General features: G+C 45.7%; 1 long non-coding RNA gene and 1 pseudogene across 1 annotated transcript; both read left to right on the plus strand.

Annotated features, from left to right (window-relative positions):
• Positions 1-771: 771 nt before the first annotated feature.
• On the plus strand, positions 772-14,271 carry LOC130200285 (6-phosphofructo-2-kinase/fructose-2,6-bisphosphatase 3-like; annotated as a pseudogene).
• A 9,034-nt stretch (positions 14,272-23,305) lies between these two features.
• On the plus strand, positions 23,306-24,930 carry LOC130200291 (uncharacterized). Its single transcript, XR_008832975.1, has 2 exons — positions 23,306-24,243; positions 24,591-24,930. It is a non-coding gene; the product is annotated as an uncharacterized LOC130200291 (long non-coding RNA).
• The last annotated feature ends 1,254 nt before the right edge of the window (positions 24,931-26,184 follow it).

The raw sequence follows: 26,184 nt of genomic DNA on the forward strand, positions 1-26,184 counted from the left end.
GTAAACCAGGGATGTCAACACTGAAACACACGCCAGCCTGCACACACGCACACGCACACACTCAATTTAATGGGTTTTTATTGTATTGTACGGGTTTTATTGTATTGTATTAACTGTGTTTAGTTTAGAGGATCTACTGCCTGTGTTGCTCTTGTATATATCTTATTATCTTATGATGTGTATGGTTAGGTGTATGAACACTCAGTCTATGCATGGATGTTTTGTCAGGTCTTCTCTGTGTATGGAGAGCTGTCTGCACACATACACCACTTTTAGATTAGTTTTAGATCTAGACATGTTTCTTGTTTTGTTTTGTTTTAGAAAGGCCTGACCAGGGACTGGGGTTGCAAATTAGCCAATTGGCTAGAAACCTTCTGTATCACATGTACACTTTGTGTAATAATGTGCGCTGCTTTGTCCCTGACAAATAAAATTTAAAATAAAAAAATAAAACATGTTCTACATTTTTCATGTTTATACCGAGATTGAAGTTTGGTCATGGAAATTTGGTTCAAAGTCGTGGAAATCCATCGGTCCACATGCGTAAGAACCCTGGTTGATGTTGTTGTTGATGTCGTTTGACTGACTGGATTCTTGGAAAGCAGCTGCCGGGCCGTCCTCGGGTTGCAGAGCACAGGCCGGAAATACAAAACGCTGATCGAGCTGCTCGATGTCCTTCGCGCCTTCGGGGGCTCTTTAAGGGGGAGGCGTGTACGTCGTTGTAACGCATTCCCCACCCCCTCCTCCTCCGCAGCCGGCGGCGCCCCGCACTTCGCCAACCCGCCCACCGTCATCGTGATGGTGGGGCTTCCGGCTCGAGGAAAGACGTACATGTCCAAGAAACTCACCCGCTACCTCAACTGGATTGGCATGCCCACCAAAGGTAACCACACACACACACACACACACACACACACACACACACACCTGCTCTGTAGCTCATAGGACGTCATTCAAAGTATTTTGCCCCATGGAATCGAGTCGTCATGTCTTCTCCTTCTTCTTCTCCTCCTGCTTCTTCTTTTTCTTCTTCTTTTTCTGCTCCTTCTCCTTCTTCTTCCTCTTTCCTTATTATCCTTCTTCTTTTCCTTCTTCCTCTCATTCTTCTTTTTCTTTTTTTCCTCCTTCTCTTTCTTCCCCTCTTTCTTCTTCTTTTCCTTCTTCTCTTCCTTTTCTCCTTCTTCTTCGTGTGTTGTAGTCTTTAACGTGGGCAGTACCGCAGGGAGGCAGTCAAGAACTACAGCTCGTATGACTTCTCCAAGCCCGATAACGAGTGTGCAGTGAAGATCCGGGAGTGAGTTCCACACACGGTAACAAAAGCACATCCACAACGAGATCCGCTGCTTTATTGTTTATTGATAACGCAAAATAAAAAATAACTGTCTTTCTGTTCAGGCAATGTGCCTTAGCAGCCTTGAGGGACGTCAAGTCCTATCTGAAGGACGAGGGAGGCCAAGTAGCGGTGAGTTTCCCATCTTGCGTCCTTTTTAAAAGACAAAACAAACTAGAACGGGCACTCGGTAGAGCGCATACCTGCGTATATCACAAGATTGGGCATTGAATTATGAACATAAAAATTGACCGTGCCATGGTAAAAAGAAGATTTTGACCTTTTCATGACTGACCCGATCGATCCCAAAATCAAATCAAATGGTGCCCGGATAATAACCAATCATCCCACCGAATTTCATGCGATTCGGTTTAATACTTTTTGAGTTATGCGAATAACACGCACGCATAAAAACACACGCCGATCAAAACATTACCTTCCGCATTTTCAATGCGACGGTAAAAAAAAACCTCATTTTTGATCGGTGCCATTCCAGGTCTTCGACGCCACGAACACGACCAGAGACCGGCGAGCCATGATCCTCCAGTTCGGCGTCGAGAACGACTTCAAGGTACGCGTTACTATGGCGACCAGAGGAGTCGCGTCACGACTTCGCCGCGTCGGCTTCCAACCCCACTTTGTTCCTCTTCCACGCGCAGATCTTTTTCATCGAGTCCGTGTGCGACGACCCCGGCGTCATCGCGGCGAACATCATGGTGAGTCACGCACGGCGCTTTGAAGAGACGATGACTCTCTGGGATCGGGCGTGTTTTTTTTCTGACGATCTTCCTCCCCTGCGCAGGAAGTGAAGGTGTCGTGCCCCGACTACCAGGACTGCAACAAGACGGACGCCGTGTTGGATTTCCAGAGGAGGATCGAATGCTACCAAACCAGCTACCAGCCTCTGGACCCCGACCAGCACGACAGGTACACCATCGGCGTTGGTTTTCGGCGGGACGTCTACGATGTCCAACGCAAATTAGGGTTCATGGAAAACCTGGAAAAGTCATGGAATTTTTAAATGGTTATTTCCAAGCCTGGGAAAGTCCAAGTTTTTGGAAAAGTCATGTCGATTTAAGCTGATTTTTAAATAATGAATATGCTTTTTAACCCTTGTGTTGCCTTAGGGTCATTTTGACCCGATTCAATGTTTCACCCTCCTGTTACCTTTATATTTACTAACATATTTTACCCTTTGGGTTCAATTTGACGCCAGCAATTAAAACCTCCAGAAAATTATTAGAATTAATATTGTTTTCCAAGTTTAAGTGTGAGGCACTTTATGTTTGTTTGTTGACTACCGAAAGAACACCGACATTAAACATTGAATGGGGTCAAATTAATCCTAAGGCGGGGGGAGGGTGTAATATTGATTCGGGTCAAAATGACCCTAAGGCAACACAAGGGTTAAGGAACGATGCTAGAAATATAAGCCGGCCTACGCTCTTTTATACTCGCACATTTTTTTAGCCCTGCAAGTGAACGCACCGTAACTGAAAAGACAAATGTTTATTCTTTTAATCAAACTATTGTCTCATTCATTTGTCATTTAAGGTTATTTAAATGTAAATGTTATTTTTACATGTTCGCTGAGTTTGAAATAATTAATGTTTTTAAAGAAAGAAATAATTAATATGTTTTTAAAGAAAGATGCTCTCATACTAGCAGCAATTTCTAGTGTTTTTTCTCATTCTTATATAAATGTTTATTCTTTTAATGAAACTATTGTCTCATTCATTTGTCATTTAAGGTTATTTACTGTATGCTTTGGAATTCTCATTGTTAGTTTGAATACGACATATTCTCACTCTTTCATGTCTACACAGAGATTATACCAAACTTCCATGACCACACATTGTTTTTAAAGTCCTTGTAACTCATTATCCAACATGTGCGTGGACCCCGTGAAACGCTCACCACGTCCCGCCCGTCCTCCAGGGATCTCTCCTTCATCCAGGTGATCGACGTGGGTCGGCGTTTCCTCGTCAACCAAATCCAGGATCACATCCAGAGTAAGATCGTCTACTACCTGATGAACATCCACGTCCAGCCGCGCACCATCTACCTGTGTCGGCACGGAGAGAGCACCGACAACCTGGAGGGGCGGCTGGGCGGCGACGCCGGCCTCTCGCTGCGGGGCAAGCAGGTACGAGCAGCCGCATCGGAATGAAAAAATAAAACGTGTACAGAGTTCTTACGGTCGTGGAAAACCTGGGAAAGTCATGGAACTTTAAAATGTTCATTTCCAGACCTGGAAAATCCCTTGAAAAAAATGACAATGAAAATGTTGTTTTTACATGTTCATGTACGGCGAGTTTGAAATAATTAATATGTTTTTAAATAAAGATGCTCTCGATATAAGCCGGCATACGCTCTCATACTAGCAGCAATTCCTAGTGTTTTTTCTCAAATTCTGATTTAAATGTTTATTCTTTTAATCAAACTATTGTCTCATTCATTTTTCATTTAAGGTTATATTGTATAATCGTGATGCCAAATATGTGGGTTATTTCATGTCCCTTGAGATGATGGAGAAGAAGTTTCGAGCGACACGGTACTTGATAAGAACACAAAGTTTATTCTACAAGTTACGTGCCGAAGACAGACATCTAGAATGACTGGAAACTTTCAGGGTCCGGATGAGAAAGTTCAATGGTTTATCATGTTGTCACGGGTTATATAGACAGAGGAAAGAGGAGGCGTTCATCTTATGGGCTGGCAATGGTTTCGAGCGGGCTTCTAGTCCCCCCTACTATGATCTCATGCTACCTAATGTAAACCATCTGGTCCAGCTCTAAGCAATGGTATTCTATACCATGGACACCTTGTGGGCCTCTGGAATCTTTAAGAGCTGTAATGCAAAATACACGACATATACCTCCCTTCGAGAGTTAATAAACTCTCGACAACAAACAAACAACCAATGCAAACATACAGGTGTATTATCATGACAAAAATACCACCCCGTCCTACAGTAAAGTTCTAACATTACTGTGACTGTATGAAGTGTAACAGTGGTGTAAAATGAAGTATTTATATGTGAAATTGAAAAACCTGTCGGGCAGTTATCTTTTCTTGAAATATCAATTAAACAATGTAGACAGGAAAATTCTTTCACGGTCCCTCTGCCAAGGCAACCTTAAATCGAACTCCATACCACTGAAATAAGGAATGTTTAGCAAACTGTGTAGGGAAATGATTCAAACGAATACACCTGGAATTTCTCAGCAAATAATAACGAAATAATAATGTCCAGGATCAAGTTGGTCAACCCATCGCCTCTCCCCATGGACCTATCCCTGCCTAATCACCTCTGTCCCTAAACGTCACGAAAAGAGAACATCTGAGATTCCATTATATTCACCAAACAGAAAATATCGTTTCCCCAACAATTAACACCTGAACAAGAAAATTCATTTTTAATATTACTAATATTTCATATACGAGAAGACATATCACTGCAGTTCTTCAGCAGCCTTGACACTCGTCTCATCACCAGTTCTCGTTCAAAGTTCTTCAGGTCACTCGTCATGTTCACGTTTTGAGAGGCTGGTTTCATTCAACACTGGAGTCCCTCAGCACTCCATCACCTCACAGTGGTTTCTCTAGAATGACAGAAGAGAACCAGTATCTTGCATACAGAACAGATGCAAATCAAAACATCAAACATGAATTATCACTTAACATTTTTGTCCCTTTAATATATTGTCATTTATTTCATCTCAATTCCCCACTCGGAACTCTTCAGAGTTCCGAAAGAGCAAAAAATCAAATCAAAAATGTTTTAGGATTCTAAGAATCATAAGATCTAAAAAAATTGTATTCTTTCGCACCAAGATGCTGTTTAACTCCTAGTTTTTCTCTAAAATAGTTTTCACCATCTTATAGACACACTTTATTAGCATTTTGCTTGGCAACTTATTGAGCACTATTTTATTTTCAGCTAGACACGCTTCGTGCCATTGTGAAAATCTGTCTCCACCTGTTTAATAATTACAGAAGCATCTTTCTTCATTACAGTCACATCATTGAGTGTAATATTGACCTTCAAGTTCACTACCGGTCCAATATTGTTCATGATCAAAGACTGGCTGTTGGTAGAAGGCAACTGGAACCAATGGATATGGCTCGAACGACTGGAACTCAGCTTGATTCGGCTCCGGTTGTGGTGCAGGTTGATTTGATGGGACCTGATTCTTCATCAGGGCCTGCTTCTTCTCAGCCTTGTCACTCACCAGTCGTATTTCATTAAGTTTCCTGAGGGTCTCTCGATCTTGTTCTTTCAAATCGTCTCCCTTCTTCCCATACAGCTCCACCTGGTGGGCTATATGGTCTGTGTAGACACTCTTCTTCATGTTTCCAAGGCCAACCACCTCTGCCAATCTGCTTCGTACTGGCAACGGCAACCCCATCAGGATTTTGCCTCTCAAAATCGATTTGTTCATAAGATTTTGTTCTGGATCATTACCTGTGACATTCATCCACGTTTGATGAGACCTCGAAACAAAGGATCTGGGATTTTCCTCCAGTCCGAGTGGTTCAATCAAAATATTGGCTGGATCTACGTTCGTCGGGAATGTTTCTTTCAATGCTCTGAACACTCGACCTCGACTCGCAGCAAACAGGTCTGAATCATTCACACTTGTTCCTATGTATTGATTAAGTCCAGCTTTCTCTAAAATTTCTTCCATACTGTAAACGCCAACGACATTAGCCAGTAGCTTCTTAATATCCCCCATCGCAGGAAGATCTCCGACCAAAATCTGTTCTAGTTTTGCAATCCAAGGATGTGCTCCGTCTTCGATAATGGGAAGCTTCTCAAGTATGGCTGACCTATCGGTGCTCTGCAATGGTCTATATTCGAAACCTTGTTCTCTGATGATCACTGGGAACATGCTTCCTGGTGCTGACACTTTATTAGATTGCAGTAACTCTCTCTTTATGGGCTGCAACTCTCTGACCTCACTCAAAGTCATCTGGGAGTCTTCTTCATCGTTGTATTCCTCCTCGCTGTCGTCTGCCTCTTCTGCTCTGCTCCACTTGGCTTTGGGGTCGCAACCCCCCTTGACCTCTTCCTGATCACTCTCGTCACTGATCTGAGGACGCCCCTTCTGACTGGACACTGGAACCTGAGGACAGACTGTCTTGGGATACATTACAGACGCAGCTGCAATCATTTTCTGTCCCTCATCTGCAAATAGCTGGAGAACTCCAAGCTCGAGTTGTCTCCTTTCTTTGCGTTTCCTTCCTTGGTTTCCCTTCTTCTGTTCTGCCTTGTAGGTAGATACAAGTACATGCATTATTTTAATTACAGCTGGATTTAGTGTCCCCTCCAAGGGCCACGGTCGGTCAATTTGAGGCCATCGTTTAGACCATTTCTCAGAGATCTTCGCAACGTTTGTGACGCTGCTGATTAAAGGATTATTCCTCTGCACTACATCGACAGGAGTAATCAGTTTTGGATTGTTAATGCACTTTTTTCCCATTATTCTGTTTTTATTTGTCTTTATTCTGTATTTTTAATTAATTAATCAATTAACCAATGATCAATCAGCTGCCAAGCCTTCTATTTATTTAGTTATTCTTCTTTTAAAACTGACTACAGCATTTAGTCTTCATGTGTTATGCAAACAGATCGATATTCTCATAAGTCTAAATTTGACAAATGCAGGGTTTGTTGCTCAAGGAGTTTGTGCTAAATTTGTACAGGCCTCTTCAGCTGTACATCGGTGACGTCAGCACGTCAGTCAGCACGTCAGTCAGCGGCCACGCCCTGGACTGGCTCCTTGATGTCAACGCCTCTACTCCTTCAGAGTCCAACTCTCATTCATCGTGCATGAACAAAAGGAAAGAAATATGAAATGATTAGGTTCTATCATCAGCATGTAACCTTCATTAAATTCTTCAAATTAAAACTAAAACAACACAAAACAAAACCTCTTTTTAGATTTAATAAGAGCAGTTCACACAAAAAAGTTCCCTCTCAACAGAACTGTGTGTTTTTCCTCCCCACTTAATGCATGGCGAAGTGAGACAGATTGCTTCCATCTGTGTAACCAAACACCTTTCACTCCCAGCACACCCCAGAACCCCTTGGCCTTTAGACGTAAGGATTAAGATGGGGGGATGGACCACCAGGGGGCGATCACTAGTCTACCTAAAGGTCCTTGTTCTCCTTGCGGCCCAGCGCTAGACCACTAGTCTAACTCAAAGTCCTTAGTTTTCTTTTATTTAATTTGAAGAAGGGTCTCCCACCCTAGTTGGGCTCACGCAGCCTCCCTTTGGAGCTTATTTAATTTTATGACTGCTAGTGTAGCTATTCCTCAAGGAAGCTCATGTTTAAACTAATCAATATCATTAACTAGCTAGTCTCCTCAACAGGACGCTCATGCTTCTCTTTACGTTCTCTGTAGATTAAATGTGTAAGGCGTGCTTAGTTTCATTCGCACATATTTCCCTCTCTCACACATCCCTCACACACATGTTTTCATTTAAAACAACACAGGGGGTTATGGCCAGTCTCCTTTTATTTCAGATATCTATGATGTTGTTCTTTGACACTCAGAAGCTCCAGTATTTAACACATCACATCTGGCACTCGTATTAGTTCTGCTCTCTTCCAAAACTTTGAATAGCACACAAATCATGCATACACTTGGCTCCCACGGGACCCATACTCCATACACACACTTGACGCGCGTGGCATTCTGCATTCCTCAAATTCACACACACACACTGCGCGCGCTCCCGCGGTGCAACGCTCTGCCTTTTTTCTTTCTCTCAGCTGTGATCAGGCAATGTGCCTACACGTCGCACAAATGGCTATTTTCTTTCCTAAAATCAGTCATTTATACCATTCATACGTATTAGCATGCTCTTGCCGCTTGTTCCTCTCTTAAGGTTTAATTTCTGCTACCGTCCGAGACTTCATTTCCGATGAGAGGCTGCTTCGTGCATTTATTCGTCAATAACCGCAGAGTGGGAGCATACAATCGTACTTTATTTCTCAATCTCGTTAAGCCAGTACTAATTTCTTTAGACTATGTTCTATCCGATTTAAGCAGCTCTATGATCATTTTCCTTTAGGTCCTTTAACCTTTCTCTTAATCTCTCTCTTAATCTCTTTGCACACTTTTAACTTCTATTAACTCTTGTCCTACCTTTATTACTTCAAATAACCTAACCTGGGTCTAGGTTTATCTTAATTTGTTTCTTTTATCTTTTCCTACCGACTATTTTTCAGAAATGATATTTAGTGATTAATTTTCACGCGTCTTAATGTTAAAACAAATCAAAGGCCTTATTTTTGAATAATCTGCACCTACTAATTAACACACTTATAATAACATTTGCTATTCTACAACTCTTTTACTTTAATCTTACTCCCCACTTCTGTGCATTCTTTGCGCAGATCAAATTAAAATTTAACACGAAAAACAACTTCAAAACATCAATCTCAGTCAGACACTCTCCCACAAAAGAGAAAAAAGTTCTTTCATGGTGCACAAACTTACAGCCACACCCTCCACAGCACACAACAGCTCCAATTATCGCGTTTAAATGAAGCCAAGATGCTCACCGTGAGAGAATGTGAATGATGCTGCAGGTCTGTCCATCCTGTTCGTGACGCCAAATATTGTATAATCGTGATGCCAAATATGTGGGTTATTTCATGTCCCTTGAGATGATGGAGAAGAAGTTTCGAGCGACACGGTACTTGATAAGAACACAAAGTTTATTCTACAAGTTACGTGCCGAAGACAGACATCTAGAATGACTGGAAACTTTCAGGGTCCGGATGAGAAAGTTCAATGGTTTATCATGTTGTCACGGGTTATATAGACAGAGGAAAGAGGAGGCGTTCATCTTATGGGCTGGCAATGGTTTCGAGCGGGCTTCTAGCCCCCCCTACTATGATCTCATGCTACCTAATGCAAACCATCTGGTCCAGCTCTAAGCAATGGTATTCTATACCATGGACACCTTGTGGGCCTCTGGAATCTTTAAGAGCTGTAATGCAAAATACACGACAGTTATTTAATGTATGCTTCAGAATTCTCATTGTTAGTTTAAATACGACATTTTCTCACTTTTTCATGTCTACACCGAGATTTCACAAAACATTTAGTCATGAAAATTTGGTTTAAAGTCCTGGTCGTTGGTCACCATCAGGGTTTGTACGGTCATGGAAAACCTGGAAAATTCATGGCATTTTGTTATAATCACATGTTCATTTATGCCGAGTTTGAAATAATTAGTGTTTTTTTTTTAAAGAAAGACGCTCAAAATATAAGCCGGCATACGCTCTCATACTAGCAGCAATTCCTAGTGTTTTCTTCTCATATTGTTATATAAATGTTTATTCTTTTAATCAAACTATTGTCTCATTCATTTGTCATTTTAGGTTATTTAATGTATGCTTCAGAATTCTCATTGTTAGTTTAAATACGACATTTTCACACCGAGATTTCACAAAACATTTAGTCGTGAAAATTTGGTTTAAAGTCCTTGTCGTTTGTTACCATCAGGGTTCGTACGGTCATGGAAAACCTGGAAAATTCATGGAATTTTGTTATCACATGTTTATTTATGCCGAGTTTGAAATAAATTTTTTTTTTAAAAAGAAAGACGCTCAAAATATAAGCCGACGTACGCTCTCAATACGCTACATTTTCTAAATTGTTGAAATTTGGTTTAAAGTCCTGGCCGTCGGTCACCGTGTGCATGAACCCCGATGTGATCTTGAGCTTCAGGTGCTGAATGCTCTTTGTGCTCGCTGTAGTTCTCCTCGGCTCTGGCTCGGTTCGTGGAGGCGGAGCGGCAGCCGGCGGGCCTGAAGGTCTGGACCAGCCGGCTGTGTCGCAGCATCCAGACCGCGGAGCACCTGGGGGTCCCGTACGAGCAGTGGAAGGCCCTCGACGAGATCGACGCCGTGAGTACGCCTCATCGCGGCGGGTCGTCACTTATTTTTCATAGTAAAGCAAGATTTTTTTTTTTTTTTTCAATTACTATAACATTAAATGAATCATAAATACTCTCTCTACATAGTTAATGTGTAGATGTCTATTCTCTGGTCTTAATGAAGTCTCTACATGTGTAGAGGCCCATCTCCAGTGTTCTAGTGGTACATTGTGTTATCGCCTTAGAAGACTTGCGGAGGGGTAGAAAACCCTTCAACACTTTTTATGTGAGCGCAGCTGAAAACAGTTATGCTGGTGAGAGAAGCTATAAAACTGGCCTTCCTTTGAGTCACAAGAAGAACTACATTAATATTTACAATACAATCATTATTAGCTAACCGTTGCGACGCGTCACGCAAGCTAACGATGCAATACTCCGGCTTTTTACATTTTTTTTAGGGGATATGTGAAGAGATGACGTACGACGAGATGAAGGAGAAATATCCAGAGGAGTTTGCTTTGAGAGATGAAGATAAATACTACTACCGCTACCCTGCTGGGGAGGTACACACACACACACACACACACACACACACACACACTAACGCACCTAAAATACAGAGCATTTATTTGGCTATTCACTATAACCCCACTGCTACGGTATATAAAGTAACACTAATCAACAACCCCCCCCTCCCCATCCCGATCAGTCCTACCAGGACCTGGTCCAGCGGGTGGAGCCGGTCATCATGGACCTGGAGAGGCAGGAGAACGTTCTGGTCATCTGCCACCAGGCCGTCATGCGCTGCCTGCTGGCCTACTTCCTGGATAAGAGTGCAGGTCTGGACTCCAAGTCCCAGAAGCCCCCTGGCTTCTTCTGCGTCGGAGTAATCTTAGAATTAAGAGCTGCGACGCTCCGACCTGTCGCTCTGTGTTCACGTCTCTTCTTCTGCTACTTCTTCTTTTTTTTTTCTTCCTCTTTTCCTTCTTCTCCTTCTTCCTCTCATTATTATTTTTCTTTTTTCTTCTTCTCTTTCTTCCTCTCCTTTCTTTTTTTCCTTCTCTTTCTTTCTTTTTTTTCTTTTTTTTTCTTCTCTTTCTTCCTCTCCTTCTCTTTCTTGTTTCTTCTTCTTCCTTTCCTTCTTCTCTTTCTTTTTTTTCTTCTCTCTTCCTCTCCTTCTTCTCTTTCTTCCTCTCCTTCTCTTCTCCTTTTTCTTCTTCCTTTCATTCTTCTCTTTCTTCTTCTTTCTCCTTCTTCTGTTCATTCTTCTTCTCCTCATGCTTCTTCTTCCTCAGAGGAGTTGCCCTACCTGAAGTGTCCCCTCCACACGGTGCTGAAGCTCACCCCGGTGGCCTACGGGTGCAAGGTGGAGTCCATCTCTCTGAAGGTGGAGGCGGTGAACACCCACCGGGACCGGCCAGAGGTATGAAACCGCCCAGAAAAGTGAACTTTAATTTGCCCTCTTTTTTTTATAAAGATAAGAACATGTCTCCAATAGTTCTGTTGATATTTCTGGCCCTGCAGGAGGTCCGATGGGGTCCTGGCACCCTGATCAGGCGGAACAGCGTGACGCCTCTGACCAGCCCCGAGTCGAACATCAAGAAGCCTCGCATCCTCGACGAGGCGCCCATCCCGGAGCTGCCGCCGGCCGCGCTATGCAGCCCCTCCCCCTCGCCGGACAGGTAGCGCCCTTTTTTATACAAACACACTCATTACACGTCATAGATTTAGAGTTCCTCGGGTTTAAGCTCGTCTGGGTTTCTTAAAGGCAGAACCCAACCAGAGGCAAGATGGCTGAATTCTTCTAATCAAGTTTAAAAACAACATTTCCTTCATCTGTTTCCTCTCATGCTTGTTCACTCGTTTCCTTTCCTCTCCCGCCGACTTCTCCTCGCAGCACCGGCCGGGTAAAGTTTGCCTGTGAGAATTCGCTCAGTTCTAGTCCGTCTGGCTTCTCGCTGTTTCTATTGTTTTCTTATCTCACCCCTCCTCTCTCTCTCTCTCTTCCCGTCGCTTCATCTTCCTTTTTTATCCCCGCTGACCGTTATTCTCAGGCTTAAAGAATACTACGAAAAAAGTCTAAATGTTAACGTCTGTCACGAAATATTGACTCTCATTGCCAAAAAATAAAACATTTATCAGTCACATTTACATTGTATTACCTCTATTTATCATATTTGTTATGATGCGTGCATCTTATTTCAGGAAACTGACTTTTCCCCCTTTTCTTGTTGGTGAATCTGTCGTGTTCCCGACTCGAGTCACTGGCGCCTTGTTCTTAGGAGAGCTGCGTCCCAAAGTACAGCCTGACCGAGCCTCACTTCCCATCTTGCATTCCTGCAGCCGTCTTCATTGTCGTCGCCCCCCCCCCCCCCCCCCACACACACACACACCGGCACGTCGTAGTACGCTGACTCATGCCGACGCTCCCGTTCTTGTCTCTATTTTTGGTTTGTTTTGGGCCGCTCGCGTCCCGCCTCGAGACGAGCCGGCCTCCACTGAACCGGATTACTGTGGAACAAATGACTCTTTAGTTTAGGAACTAAGAGAGAGACTCGACTGCCACTAACCGGGACACGGCCGCGGTTAGCTTGTTGGCGCGCTAACAAATGAACGCTATTCAGAAGCTAATTTAAAAGTATTGTTGGTTTTATCAAACAAAAATGAATGTTTATTTTTAAGACTGGTCAAACTACGATAATATAGCCAAAGAAAATGGGACACCGGCTCATTTAGGAAAGAGACAAATGTATAAAGCTGGCCTCCGATAGGCTAAAGCTGCCCCCCCCCCCCCCCCACACACACACACATGCTCGTGAACTCTGGTAGTTTTCACGCCCTCTCAAAAGACCGTCGGTGATGTAACCTGTGCTTCCGTGAGCGAGTATAATCCGGGCGGCGGATGTTTGTGCTCCATCTTTTGTGTTGTTGTTGTTGTTGTTGAGACTCCGGTGGCCACACTGTCTTTGCGTCGTCTCTGGAGCCGTAACGGTGTTGTTGGCGTGTTTCTTTTCTCTTTGTGGCTCCAGAAGCTGAGGAGAAGCTCTCCTGGCCTGCGTGACGTCCTGCAGGCCTGCCAGTGAACTGCACCCACCTCATCGGAGACGGAGGCGCACTGCAGCGCAACGACGGGGAATGCGTTTTTATTTAGTAGTTTAAAATAGTTTTGTCGGCCAAGGACACGAGTAACCGCACTTTTTTATTTTTTCATTCAAAATGATCGTGATTATTTAGACCCTTTAAATCATCTTGTCATTTCCCACCGTGTCCTGGGGAGACTCCTAACGTCACAAGAACTCTGGGAAACTATTTTCTCCTGGTTTTATTATTCTGGAGAGACTAATGACCTCACGGCGAGGTCTCTCCAAAATAATCTTTTTTATTTTTTATTTTAAACTTCTGATTGCACTTTTAAAAACAAGAGGAAGAATATCGAATATGTTCTGATTTTCTTCTCTCTTCTAAAATGTGTGCAAATAAAGAGCGATACGATTTAACCCTTTTTGATATTCGACACTATAAAATAAGCGATTTATTTTTGCACAATGAGGATAAATTAGGTTTTTATGTCTCTTCCGTGTCGTTTTCCCCTCCGTTGTCACGGTAACGGAGGCGACGCGTTGCCGTAGAGTGCCTGCAGAGCTCCTCCCGCTCCAGGAGAGCCGCCACGTTTTAACCTCATCACGCCGCATCACGTGGATATTTAACTTTTCACTGTTTATTTATCGTGCCGATCATTTGACACGAGCTCATTTCTCTCGATGCCATGAAGTTAAGCGCCTATATATTTTTCTGTTGATATCTTTGTATATACGTGGAAGCTGCACATAGGCGTCGTTTGGAGAGCGCGATGAAGTATTTTTGTACGACTGGAAAGTCCGATCTGTAAAAGTTGTTAACGTTTCTGCTCGAGATGCTTGAACATGTTTTTTTTTCTTGTTGTAAAAACAGTTTTTCTTGTGTATTTATTAGTTTTTGGATGCTTGGAGCGAGAGGCGCCTCTCGGCCGTGTGAGAGGACCAATAAATGACCTGAACAGAGCCGTGTTCTCCGTGTCGCTTTGTTTCCATCGGACCGAGTCCGATCGCCGTGGTCACCGGGAGCCGCTCCCTAACGACCTCTAACGGGCCAATCAGGAGAGACCGCGTGCATTCAGGATGTGACTGTCAAATTACAACGCTCTCTCTCTCTCTCTCTCTCTCTGTGGTTCTCTCTGTGGTTCTGTCTCTCTCTCTCTGTGGTTCTGGCGCTCTGTCTGTGGTTCTGTCGCTCTCTCTCTCTCTGTGGTTCTCTCTCTCTATGTGGTTCTGGCTCTCTCTCTGTGGTTCTGTCGCTCTCTCTCTCTCTGTGGTTCTCTCTCTCTATGTGGTTCTGGCTCTCTGTGTTTCTGTCGCTCTCTCTCTCTCTGTGGCTCTCTCTCTCTATGTGGTTCTGGCTCTCTCTCTGTGGTTCTCTCTCTCTCTCTGTGGTTCTCTCTCTCTATGTGGTTCTGGCTCTCTGTGGTTCTGTCGCTCTCTCTCTCTCTGTGGTTCTCTCTCTCTATGTGGTTCTGGCTCTCTGTGGTTCTCTCTCGCTCTGTGGTTCTCTCTCTGTGGTTCTCTCTCGCTCTGTGGTTCTCTCTCTGTGGTTCTGTCTATCTCGTTCTCTCTCTGTGGTTCTGTCTCTCTCTGTGGTTCTCTCTCTGTGGTTCTCTCTCTCTCTGGTTCTGTCTCTCTCTCCTCTCTGTGGTTCTGTCTCTCTCGCTCTCTGGTTCTGTCTCTCTCTCTCTATGTGGTTCTGGCTTTCTCTCTCGCTCTGTGGTTCTCTCTCTCTCTGTGGTTCTCTCTCTGTGGTTCTGTCTCTCTCTCTCTCTGTGGTTCTGTCTCTCTATGTGGTTCTGGCTCTCTCTCTCGCTCTGTGGTTCTCTCTCTCTGTGGTTCTCTCTCTGTGGTTCTCTCTCTCTCTGGTTCTGTCTCTCTCTCTGTGGTTCTGCCTCTCTCTCTCTCTGTGGTTCTCTCTCTCTCTGGTTCTGTCTCTCTCTCTGTGGTTCTGTCTCTCTCTCTCTCTGTGGTTCTCTCTGTGTTTCTGTCTCTCTCTCTCTCTCTCTCTCTCTGTGGTTCTGTCTCTCTCTCTATGTGGTTCTGTCTCTCTCTCTCTCTCTCTCTCTCTCTCTCTCATTCTCCCTCTCTCTCTCTCTCTCTCTCTCTCTCTCTCTCTCTCTCTCTCTCTCTCTCTCTCAGTTCACGCTGAGCGTCAGAGCGACAGGGTGTGCGTGTGAGCGCTGCGGAGCGTTGTCTGTGTGTCTCATTCTTTTCTGTTCTTTCATAGTTGTGTGTATTTAGTTTATGTGGTTTATTAGTTGGGTTTCACAGTAGGTTAATTTGTTTGGTGATTAGTTGGGTTTTTCTCTGGGTGTCTTCCCGCTGCCGGTGCCTCACCGGGCTCGGTGCGTGGCGGAATGTTTGCCCCGGTTCCCCCCCCGCTGCTCACGAGGAGACACGGTATGAAGATTGCCGGTGACTCCTCGTGCAGCGTGGAGGAATTGGCTCGGGCAGTCGGGAAGAAAGTCGGGTTCAGCAGCGTGAAGTCCGCCGCCAAGATGAACGGCTCGGTCGTGATCTTCCTGGATCAGGTGGGGAAGGTGAGCCGCGTGGTAGAGGAGGGTCTCTCGGTGGGAGATTTGTTTGTGCAGGTGTTTCCGCTGGACCAGCCGTCCACCAGAGTCCTCGTGTCAAACGTCCCTCCGTTCATCTCCTCACGGAAAGCTGGTCTCCCCGATCAGAGTGATCTCATCGGGGTTCAAGGAGAGCTCGATGAAGCACATCATGAGTCACCGTAGATCGGTTTATATGATACTCAACGACCGGAGCGCGGAGTTAAACCTGCGCTTCAGCGTCAGAGTAGATGATGTTAACTATAACGTCTACGCGTCTTCATCGGCGATGAAGTGCTTTCATTGCGGGAGGAGGGCACACCGAGGTCTGCTCGAGCGGGCGACCCGGCGCCAGCTGGTCCGGGCGGCGGGTCTGTCCGGCGCGTCACGCCGCGCTACACCAGCGTGGGGAACAGCAGGTGAGGCGGCTGCCGCTGCCGCGGCTACGGGGCTCACGGCGGCGGCCGGCGCTGCGGCGGCAGCGCCCGATTCAACGGAGAGCGCGGCGGCGTCACTGCTGCTGCACCCGACACACATGTGGTGGGTATGAATGAGGGAGTGAGTGATGGGGGTGATGCGGGCAAGGGTGGTGAGGGTGGGGATGAGGGTGGGGATGCTGGACAGGGCAGTGAACGGCAGGCTGTGGGTGGAGTCGGGAGCGGTGAGAGGAAAGGAAAAGAAGGAAAAGCGGACCCAAAAAATGGAGGGGATGTGGGTGGATCTGCCAAGAGCAGTGGGGTAGAGGCTGTGGGTGAGGTGGGAAGTGGGGAGGAGGAAAGAAAACAAGAAAAAGAAGGGGGAAAAAAACAAAAAAAGATTAAAAAAACAAAAAATTATATTGGTGATGGTGGCACGGGCTTAGAGGTGGAAGTGGGGAATGGGGTGGAGAATAATGAGGAAAGTGAGAAAGAGGAGGAAAAGGAAAAAAAAGACGAGGACAGTGGTGGCGAGAAGCCCATTGAGGGGGTAAGACAGGTGGGGGGAGGCGAAGAGGTGGAGGAGGACGGTGCAGGGGAGGAGGGGGCGGAGCAGGTGGAGATGGATGAGGAGGAAGCAGGGGGGCAGAAAGTGGCCTCAAAAAGAAAGAAGAGTGGCCAGAGCGCCGGCAGCGAGGCCAACGCCAGCAGGGTGGAAGTGAGGAGGAGGAGTCAGGGGGCGGGGCCGGTGGAGGACAGTAGTGACGAGGAGGGGTCAGAGGACAGCGACTCTCCTCTGTTTTTAACAAATAGTCAGACGCAAAAGCTGTACACAGCTGATGAGATCAGGCTGTTTCTGCACAAAACAAAAGGGAAAAAAAAGTAGAGGTCAAGGATCACTTCCCTGACCTCGTGGCCTTTGTACACTCGTGCCATTTCCACATGAGGGGAAAAAAATTAGACAGACAAGAGGTTTTTAGGATCAAAACGTTTTTACCCAAAGTAAAGGAGTGCATCCAGCAGGGGGAGGTGGAGAGCTCCAATGTGGGTTTTATTTGATTTGTTGATTTTAAGTTTTATTTGTTTTTTAAACTCTTCTTTTAATGAACACATTCAGAGTCGGATTTAAACGTAAATGGAGCGAGGGACAGTAAGAAGAGAACATCTATTTATGAATTTAACAAGATGAAAGCCAACGATGTTCTCTTCTTACAAGAGACGCACAGCGACAGCACCAACGAGGCGGACTGGAGGAGGGAGTGGGGGGGGGAAGTCCTCCTGAGCCACAACACCAACCTCAGCGGAGGAGTGGGCTTCCTCTTCTCCAGGGCCTTCAGCCCGCGGTCACTGGAGGTCAAACACATCGTGGAGGGGAGGCTGTTCTTTGTGAAAGCACGGTTCGACCTTTTTAACGTGGTTTTAATAAATATCTATGCTCCAACAACTGGGACAGAGAGGCAGCTGTTTTTATCCAAAGTTAATGATGTTTTAAATGATTGTGCCTCGGAGGATTTTTTATTCTTGGGGGGGGATTTTAACTGCACAGAGGATGATTTTAATGACAGAAACCACACAGAGCCACATCCAGCTTCACAGCAGGTGCTGAGGAGGCTGGTCCATTCTCATGGTCTGGTGGACGTGTGGAGAAGGATGCATCCGGACTGCCGACAGTACACATGGTCCCACGTTAGGGAGGAAGGATCTCCTCAGCCAGGTTAGACCGTATTTATGTTTTAAGCACCATTTTAATATTTTTAAAATGTGCAGCAATATTGCGGCTGGTTTTACTGATCACTCTTTGGTTTTATGTCATGTTTTTATTAGGAATTTTTTACCTAGGAGCGCATATTGGCATTTTAATACAGTTTTAACCTTCGATAGGAGTTTTAGAGAGGTGTTGTTTTATTTTTGGAGCGTTTTAGGCTGAGGAAGAGTGATTTTAATAATCTTAGGCAGTGGTGGGACCGTGGTAAGGTAGAAATTAAGCTCCTTTGTCAGCAGCACACTTTCAACGTCACTAGAGACGTCACCAGATCTATGAAGGACCTGGAGACTGAGATAGTGGACCTAGAAAGTTTGAGCGAGTCCACAGGAGATCGAGGACATATTGAAGTCCTCAAAAGTAAAAAGGCGGCTCTCGCCGACCTGTTCGAAGTTAGAGTACAAGGCGCACTGGTCAGGTCCCGATTCCAGACCATTGTTAAAGAATATATATTATAGTTTAGCATAGCTTAGTATTGTTTGCATATAGATTATGTGTAAGATGGAAAACACTGAATGGAAGTTAAAACCTCCAGCGGAGCACTCTGGTGTCTGAGCTGATCTAAAGAAAGATAACAGTGACACCTAAGGAATGTTGATGTAAACCCCCTTCTGCACTGCACTCATCAAAGAAGATGACTAGAGAAAGAGCTCATTGTATTCATTGTTTAGAAAGAGCAATCACAGTCCTTACCTCGTCGGGAGGATAGATAACAAGGGTCCAGATGGGGCCATTTATTCTCCTTCTTAGACACTTTAAACCCTCACTGTCTCTCCTCACTGACCCCCTTCACGATCCCCTCACACGCACACACTCACACGTGGGAAGAAGCCCCCGGTGTGTGGACGACCTTCGGAGAAGATCCAGGCCTCATCCCTGAAGAGATAAGGCCCGAAGGAAGTCTTCTTACAAGAGAGGGTTTATTAAATCAACTATCTCCTCTTCCCCCACCTTTTCACAACATGTGAACTCATTGGCAGACGAGAAGAACCAATGAAGGAGCGGCAGAGGCGGGAGCTGGCAACAAGAACCAATGAGAAGACACCGCCCCCTTATCTCCTGACGAATCAGAACTGTTCCTTTCGGCTATTTAAAATGGCCGCATACTCTAAGTCGTGGTCTCTTTTCCTCCGGGGCTGAGGGCCACTGGTCAGAGCTCTGGAGAAGGGTCCAAGTGCATGATGTCTACTTGTATCCTGATTTCTGAATAAAACGCTAATAGATATAACGTAGAAGTCTACCGCTCTTTCTTCCAGTGAGTCCTGTCCAGGTGGTGTGATGTTGTCCAAAAACCAACACCATCGCGGAGATGGACACTCCCTCTAGCTTCTTCTTCGGCCTGGAGAAGAGGAGTGGGCAGGGGCGAGTGATCCACTCACTGCTGACGGACGCAGGGCAGCCGGTTGTGGAGCCAAGCCAGATCCGGAAGCGAGCGGTGGGGTTTTACTCCTCCCTTTATGCCACTGAGTATAGGGAGGAGGGAGAGTCGACGGAGGGGCTCTGTGGGGAGCTGCCTCAGGTCTCTGAGGAGACTAATGAGGAGCTCGACAGACCCATAACCCCCCAAGAGCTGAAAGCTGCCCTGCAGGGAGGGCGCGCCCCCGGGATCGACGGCCTCCCCGCTGAGTTTTACAAGAAGTACTGGGATGTCCTCGGAGGGACATCCTAGATGTCTTCAACGAGAGTCTGGCCTCTGGTTCCATGCCGATGTCCTGCGGAGGCAGTGCTGGCTACTGCCAAAAAAAGGAAACCCGCAGGATATCGGTAACTGGCGCCCTGTGTCTCTGCTGTGTGTGGATTACAAGCTTCTGTCCAGGGTCCTGGCCTCCAGGCTGAGGGGAGCTATGGAGCAGGTCCTCCATCGGGACCAGACCTACTGTGTGCCCGGCAGGTCCATGGTGGACAACGTCCACCTCATTCGGGACGTTTTGGAGGTCTCCAGCTCGTTGGGTATGGATACTGGTCTGATTTCTCTAGATCAGGAAAAGGCTTTTGATCGCGTTGAACACGGCTTCCTCTGGAAAGTTCTGGGGAAGTTTGGGTTCAGCGCTGGTTTCATAGCTAAGATCAAAGTGTTGTACAGTAATGTTGAGAGTGTGCTGAAGATAAACGGCAGGCTGTGTGCTCCTTTTAGAGTGAGTAGAGGGGTCCGGCAGGGCTGTGCTCTGTCCGGGATGCTCTACTCACTCTCCTCACCCTCCTCATTAAAATACGCTCTAGCCTGCATGGTTTGGTTTTACCTGGTTTTAATGGAAGAATGATTTTATCGGCGTATGCCGGCACGTCGTTGTTTTTATTAAAAGCCAAAAAGATGTAAACCTTTTAAATCAAATAGTACATGATTTTAGCACGGCATCATCAGCGAGGGTGAACTGGAAGAAAAGCGAAGCCCTCGCTGTGGGGAGTGGCGTGGCGGCCTCCCGGTTCTTCCACAAAAACTCATATGGAAGACGGACGGTTTTAAATATTTAGGAATATACCTGGGGAAACCGAGCATGGTCCAGAAGAACTGGGAGGCGTCACAGAGAAGATAGAGGGGAAACTTTCCAAGTGGAAGTGGCTGCTCCTCCAGATGTCTTTTAAAGGTAGAGTACTGGTTTTAAACAATCTTATTGCATCCCAACTGTGGCACAGGTTGACAGTTTTAGACCCTCCCTCGGGCTTCTTAGCCAACATACAAAAGAAGATGGTGGATTTCTTTTGGGAGGGTCTACACTGGGTGCCACAGGGGGTGCTGTTTTTAGCCAGACAGGAGGGGGGACAGGGCCTTGTCCACCTGGCCAGCCGGACGGCCACTTTTAGATTACAGTTTGTTCAGAAGTTTTTAACGAGTCCGGGGTTTTTAGTGTGGCGAGACGTGGCCAGCTGCATCCTCAGACGTGCTGACAACCTGGGGCTGGATACTGCTCTGTTTTTAATAGACCCCAGCTTTTTAAAACTAAGTGGGCTGCCTCCTTTTTATCAGGGTGTTTTTAAGTCATGGGCCCTTTTTAAACACGAAAGGTGCTCACAGTCTGACTCTCTGTTCTGGTTGTTGAGAGAACCATTAATTTATAAAGCGAGAATGGACATTAGCAGCAGCGTCACCCCTGGACTAACGGGGGCGCTGCTGCGAACAAAGACCCTTTGCCTGCAGCAGTTGGTGGATGCAGTGGGGCCGACGCTGAGCGACCCCCCGGCCCTGGGCTCCCTGCTGGGGATGCATTCCGACCGGGTGGCGAGGAGGCTCCTGGAGCTGTGGAGGCAGAGGCTGACCGGGTTGGAGAGGAGCCTCCTCAACGACTACAGCCAGCAGAGAGCAGAGCCGGACCCTGCAGACCCTTCCCAGACATCTCCCTCAGCCCGGGCTAGGGGACTCACCGCCCCTGCTAAGAACGAGCCACCCAGAAAACTGCACACTGAACAAAGCAGACAAGAAGACTTTGTATTTTAACCTCGTGAAGAGTATCAACAGGTCCAGACTGTGCAACAGACCGCCCACTGTGTGGTCAGAGAGACTTGGGCATGGAGGCCCTGGCCCGCAGTGGGGGTCCTATACTAGCCTCCCTGAAGAAAAGGACCGCTGACCTCCAGTGGCGGATTTTACACGGTGCTGTCGCGTCCAACGCTTTTATTTCGGTAATCAATCCCGCTGTCCTGAGCCAGTGCCCTTTCTGTGACCTCCGGCAGACTATTTACCATGTTTTTAACGAGTGTAAGAGACTTTTGAGTTTCTTCGCTCTTTTAACATTGGTTTTTAGTCTTTTTAATGTGGCTTTTACAGAGAAGGTTTTTATCATGGGAGCTGCCTACAAAAAGACGGAAAAAGAAAAATGGCAGCTCCTTAATTTTTTATCCGGCGAAGCCAAAATGGCCATATATTTAACAAGAAAGTCCCGGGTGGAAAACAGAGAGGGGCAGGAAGCCAGGGCAGTGTGGCTCTGCAACATCAGAGCCAGACTCTGGTTGGAGTTCAGATTTTATAAACACATTGGAGACCTGGATGCTTTTAAACAACGCTGGTGTTTTAACGGTATTGTTTGCTCTGTGGTGGAAGAGGAGCTGGAGTTTGCACCACTTTTTATGAGGTAAAACATGTTTTATTTGTTTTTAATGTTTTATTTTTGGTTGTGGTGTTTTTTTATTTTTAACAACTTAATTTTTTAAAGCACTTTATTTTTAAGAAGCTATGTAAAAGCTGAGAAAATGTGAAATAAAGTGTTTTTCAAAAATCAAAAAATCTCTATGTGGTTCTGTCTCTCTCTCTATGTGGTTCTCTCTCTGTGGTTCTGTCTCTCTCTCTCTATGTGGTTCTGTCTCTCTCTCTATGTGGTTCTCGCTCTCTCTGTGGTTCTCTCTCTCTCATGTGGTTCTCTCTCTGTGGTTCTCTCTCTCTTTTGTTCTCTCTATGTTGTTCTCTCTCTCAACATTCTGCACATCAGGAGGTTATCGCGCTCTAAAATATAGCGAGTGGAAATTAAAGTTCTGTGGCAGATGAACTTTTGCCGAGTGCTTCTCGGACTTTAAATGACTTCAAAGTAAAAATATTGAAATAATAAAAATCATCTCCATTGTGTTTGTGAGCGAAGCGTCACCGTGACGCCCGGAGCCGCCGGCGCCCGTGACTTCACCGCTTCACGAGATGCAAACGAGCCGCTCCGTCTGCGTCCTGCTCCGCGTCACGCCGCTCACCTGGCGCGAGAGGGCGGTGTGTTACCTGGAGCGCTCGCCGTGTCACTGGAGCTCAACCCTACTTTGCATTCTTCCCTTTGCATATGGGATCCCGCTCTTTGCCGATGCACGGGTCCACAGGAGAAGACGCAGAATGTTTGTTACGCCGCCATCAGAGCGTTTAACGTTTGAACTTTAGTATAAAACATTGAAGGTAACTGTGTGTGTGTGTGGAGTTGCTGAGTCAGCCGTATGAATAGATCGTGGGCTCGGGGTTTAAGCCAAGCAGCTCCACAAATAGCTGCCTAGTGTGTGTGTGTGTGTGTGGTCACTCGGGTTCAATGCCCTCAGTCATGAGATCGGGCTCGTTGGTCCTCAGCACCTTTTTTTCATTGTCATTGGGGGCGATTGAAAAAGAATCATCTCCAGGATGTGTGTCTCACACACACACACACACACACACACACACACACACACCTCTATTGACTCAGCAGCCTGTCTGCCCTCTACATGCTGAGCTCACTCTTAGGAGGTGGTCATGTGACCCCGGGCCCATTAGAGCTCAACGTAATCTACTCGTGCTACACACACACACACACACACACACACAGGGTGTCCGCGGGTCCTTAAAAAGTCTTAAATTGCTTTTCCTAAAAATAAGGCCTTAAAAAGTCTTAAATTGTCTTAAATTCAGATTGGATTGGTCTTAAATTTTTTGGGTGTCATGTCCAGGGGTTTTCCTGGGTCAAAATGGGTCTTCGGTGCTCCCAAAAAATATGTTGGCGCGCTGCGCGCGCACCGTCTATTTGTGCAGGTCGGGCTGTTGAGTGATCAGCAGCTGTCCGCTCGGTCCATTCGCGCACCTCACAGTTGCGTATTGATCAGACAAGAAGACACGCTTATCAACTCCAGTGTTTCCCCTATAACAGGGTGAAATCCCCCCCCCGCAAACAATTCTCGGCTCGCGCGACAGAGCGATGTGCGCGCCGGCATCGAAGCTGCCGTGATGCGCGCACACGGGTGAGCACCGCGTATTCGGTCCTATCAATCCCCTACAACGTGAAGCATCGGCTACTTTAGAAAACATGGCAGGATGCAAGTTCAACAACGGCTTGAAAAGAACGAATGTTTCTGGTCACGGTGGGTGAAATGCTTCTGAATCTGCGTTGTGTGTTGCGAGACTTTCCAGCGGTGGAATCTCACGAGCAGAGCAAGAAGCACAGAGACTAGCGAAGGCCGCCAGCAGCCCGCGGGGCTAGCTGCTGCTCCGCCGCTAGCTCCTGCTCCGCCGCTAGCTCCTGCTCCGCCGCCCGCAACGACGTCAACTACAACGCTGGAGGTCACCGGAGGAAATCCAGCGCCTTGCAACAAAGAGCTCATCACCGAAGACCAATGCTGCAGTGCGTTCTTCATTCTGTTCCACGAGACTCTGGACCAGACCAGCGCGAGCAGACAGCTGGACTTCATGTGCTATTGGTGAAATGACCAGGTCCCGTCAGGATCCTCTGGAGCTCATGGGCCATGACACCAGGACCTACTTCAGCATCTCAAAGTAAGTAACATAAATATATGTATTAACTAACCTCATGTATATGAGTGTGTTTCATATAGTTAAGCTTTACTCATGTGTCAAGTTAATAACAGCTATGCATAGGCGCACTACACATTAATTAAACTAATTAAAAATAGTTTTATAATGGTAGTAAGTAGAGTGTTTACCTGTCAATATGTCTACATAGTGTTCACTAGGCTCAAGAGATGGCTCGCGTTGCTTAATTTGTAAAAATAGTATTCATTCCTATTTATCCAGTCTGACATTAATCTGAAGTGGTGGTGTCATGAAGAGATGTGGTGACTGTTGTTTGGCTAATGTCTGCCTTTTTTCTTTCTTTTTTCCAGGAGAATGGACCAAATGTCAACTGGAAGTTTTTATATTAATACAGTTTGAAAAAGATTGTTTTCCTAGTATATTCACAAAAGCTCAGGAGTAGACATGAACCTGTGCACAAACATCCATCACATAGAGACATAAGAACTCACACACACATACATTCTATTATGTAAATGAATTTGCATTTTAAAAGCAGCTGGAAATGTTATTTGTTTTATGGATTTTTTTTGTTCAAAAGGAACTATGTTGCATGTATTTTTTAAATATATTTACTTAATTTTAGAGACATTTGTTCATGGGACTTAAATGTTCTGAAAATGTATTAATAAATATAATTTACAACAGCAATGACATTTGTGTTATCCTTTTGCATTACACCATACTGTTAATTTTGAACAGACATCAGTGTGTTTACTTTGAATTAATTAATTTAGATTAATGTATATTTCCATCGTAAATTAGGTCTTAAATTTTATTTAGACGTGGTCTTAAAAAGTCTTAAAAAGTCTTAAATTTCACTGGTTTATTCCTGTAGACACCCTGCACACACGTGTGCATACAGTCTTTGACTCACGCAGACGCACACAAACAGGTGCTGGCATCTCTGGGTTTGTCATCACTTTGTTTGTTTTGCAGGTCATTGATTTGCATTTGTGCCAATTTTCGTAGAAGGCCTCTCTCGGTCTTTGTATTCTCCTCCCTCCTATATACCACGTGATCACGGAACCGCCGGTGAGGCGCCGATGTCGGGCCCACCACATCCTCCAGCCTGCTTCGCACTGGACTTGGCAGGACTTCAATCACTGCATTCCTGAACTAGAACGGGCACTCGGTAGAGCGCATACCTTCGCATTTCACAAGATTGGGCATTGAATTATGAACATGTTGGCATTAGTTGCATGCCAATTGGATAGAAATTGATCTTGACCTTTGACCCGATCGATCCCAACATCTAATCAAATGGTCCCCGGATAATAACCAAACATCCCACCAAATTTCATGTGATTCAAGAAGATATTGACCTTTTCATGACCTTGACCTTTGAACCGATCGATCCCAAAATCGAATCAAATGATCCCCGGATAACAACCAAACATCCCACCAAATTTCATGCGATTCGGTTTAATACTTTTTGAGTTATGCGAGGAACACGCATACAAATAAATAAATAAATACACGGCGATCAAAACATAACCTTCTGCATTTTGAATGCGAAGGTAACCAAGTCCTTAGGATTGGGCTCCTCTCAGCCGCTTCCTCTTGCTTACATCTTTTCAGCTGTTTGTTGATTCTCGGTCTCTGCCAGAGGCTCACCCTTCAATGCCTTGGGATCTATCTTGGTAGGGGACTCCACCCTCAAGGCTGCCCAGAGCCCAGCCCTGTAAGCATTGAGCTCAGTCCCATCTGCCATAGGATCTGCCATCCAAATATTTCCCATAGTAGATACCCCAAGACTCTGTGCACACACGGCCTTAATATCTCCCAAAGCCAGCATTTTACTAACCGTTTCCTCCTCAAATGCCTTGATCCACTTCCCAGCCCCCTCATGAATGTCAGGCAGCCTGGAAATCAGTCCTGCAAGGTCAAGTGTTTGCCAAGGTG

This window comes from Pseudoliparis swirei, chromosome 10, assembly GCF_029220125.1.
Source record: "Pseudoliparis swirei isolate HS2019 ecotype Mariana Trench chromosome 10, NWPU_hadal_v1, whole genome shotgun sequence".
NCBI lineage: Eukaryota > Metazoa > Chordata > Actinopteri > Perciformes > Liparidae > Pseudoliparis > Pseudoliparis swirei.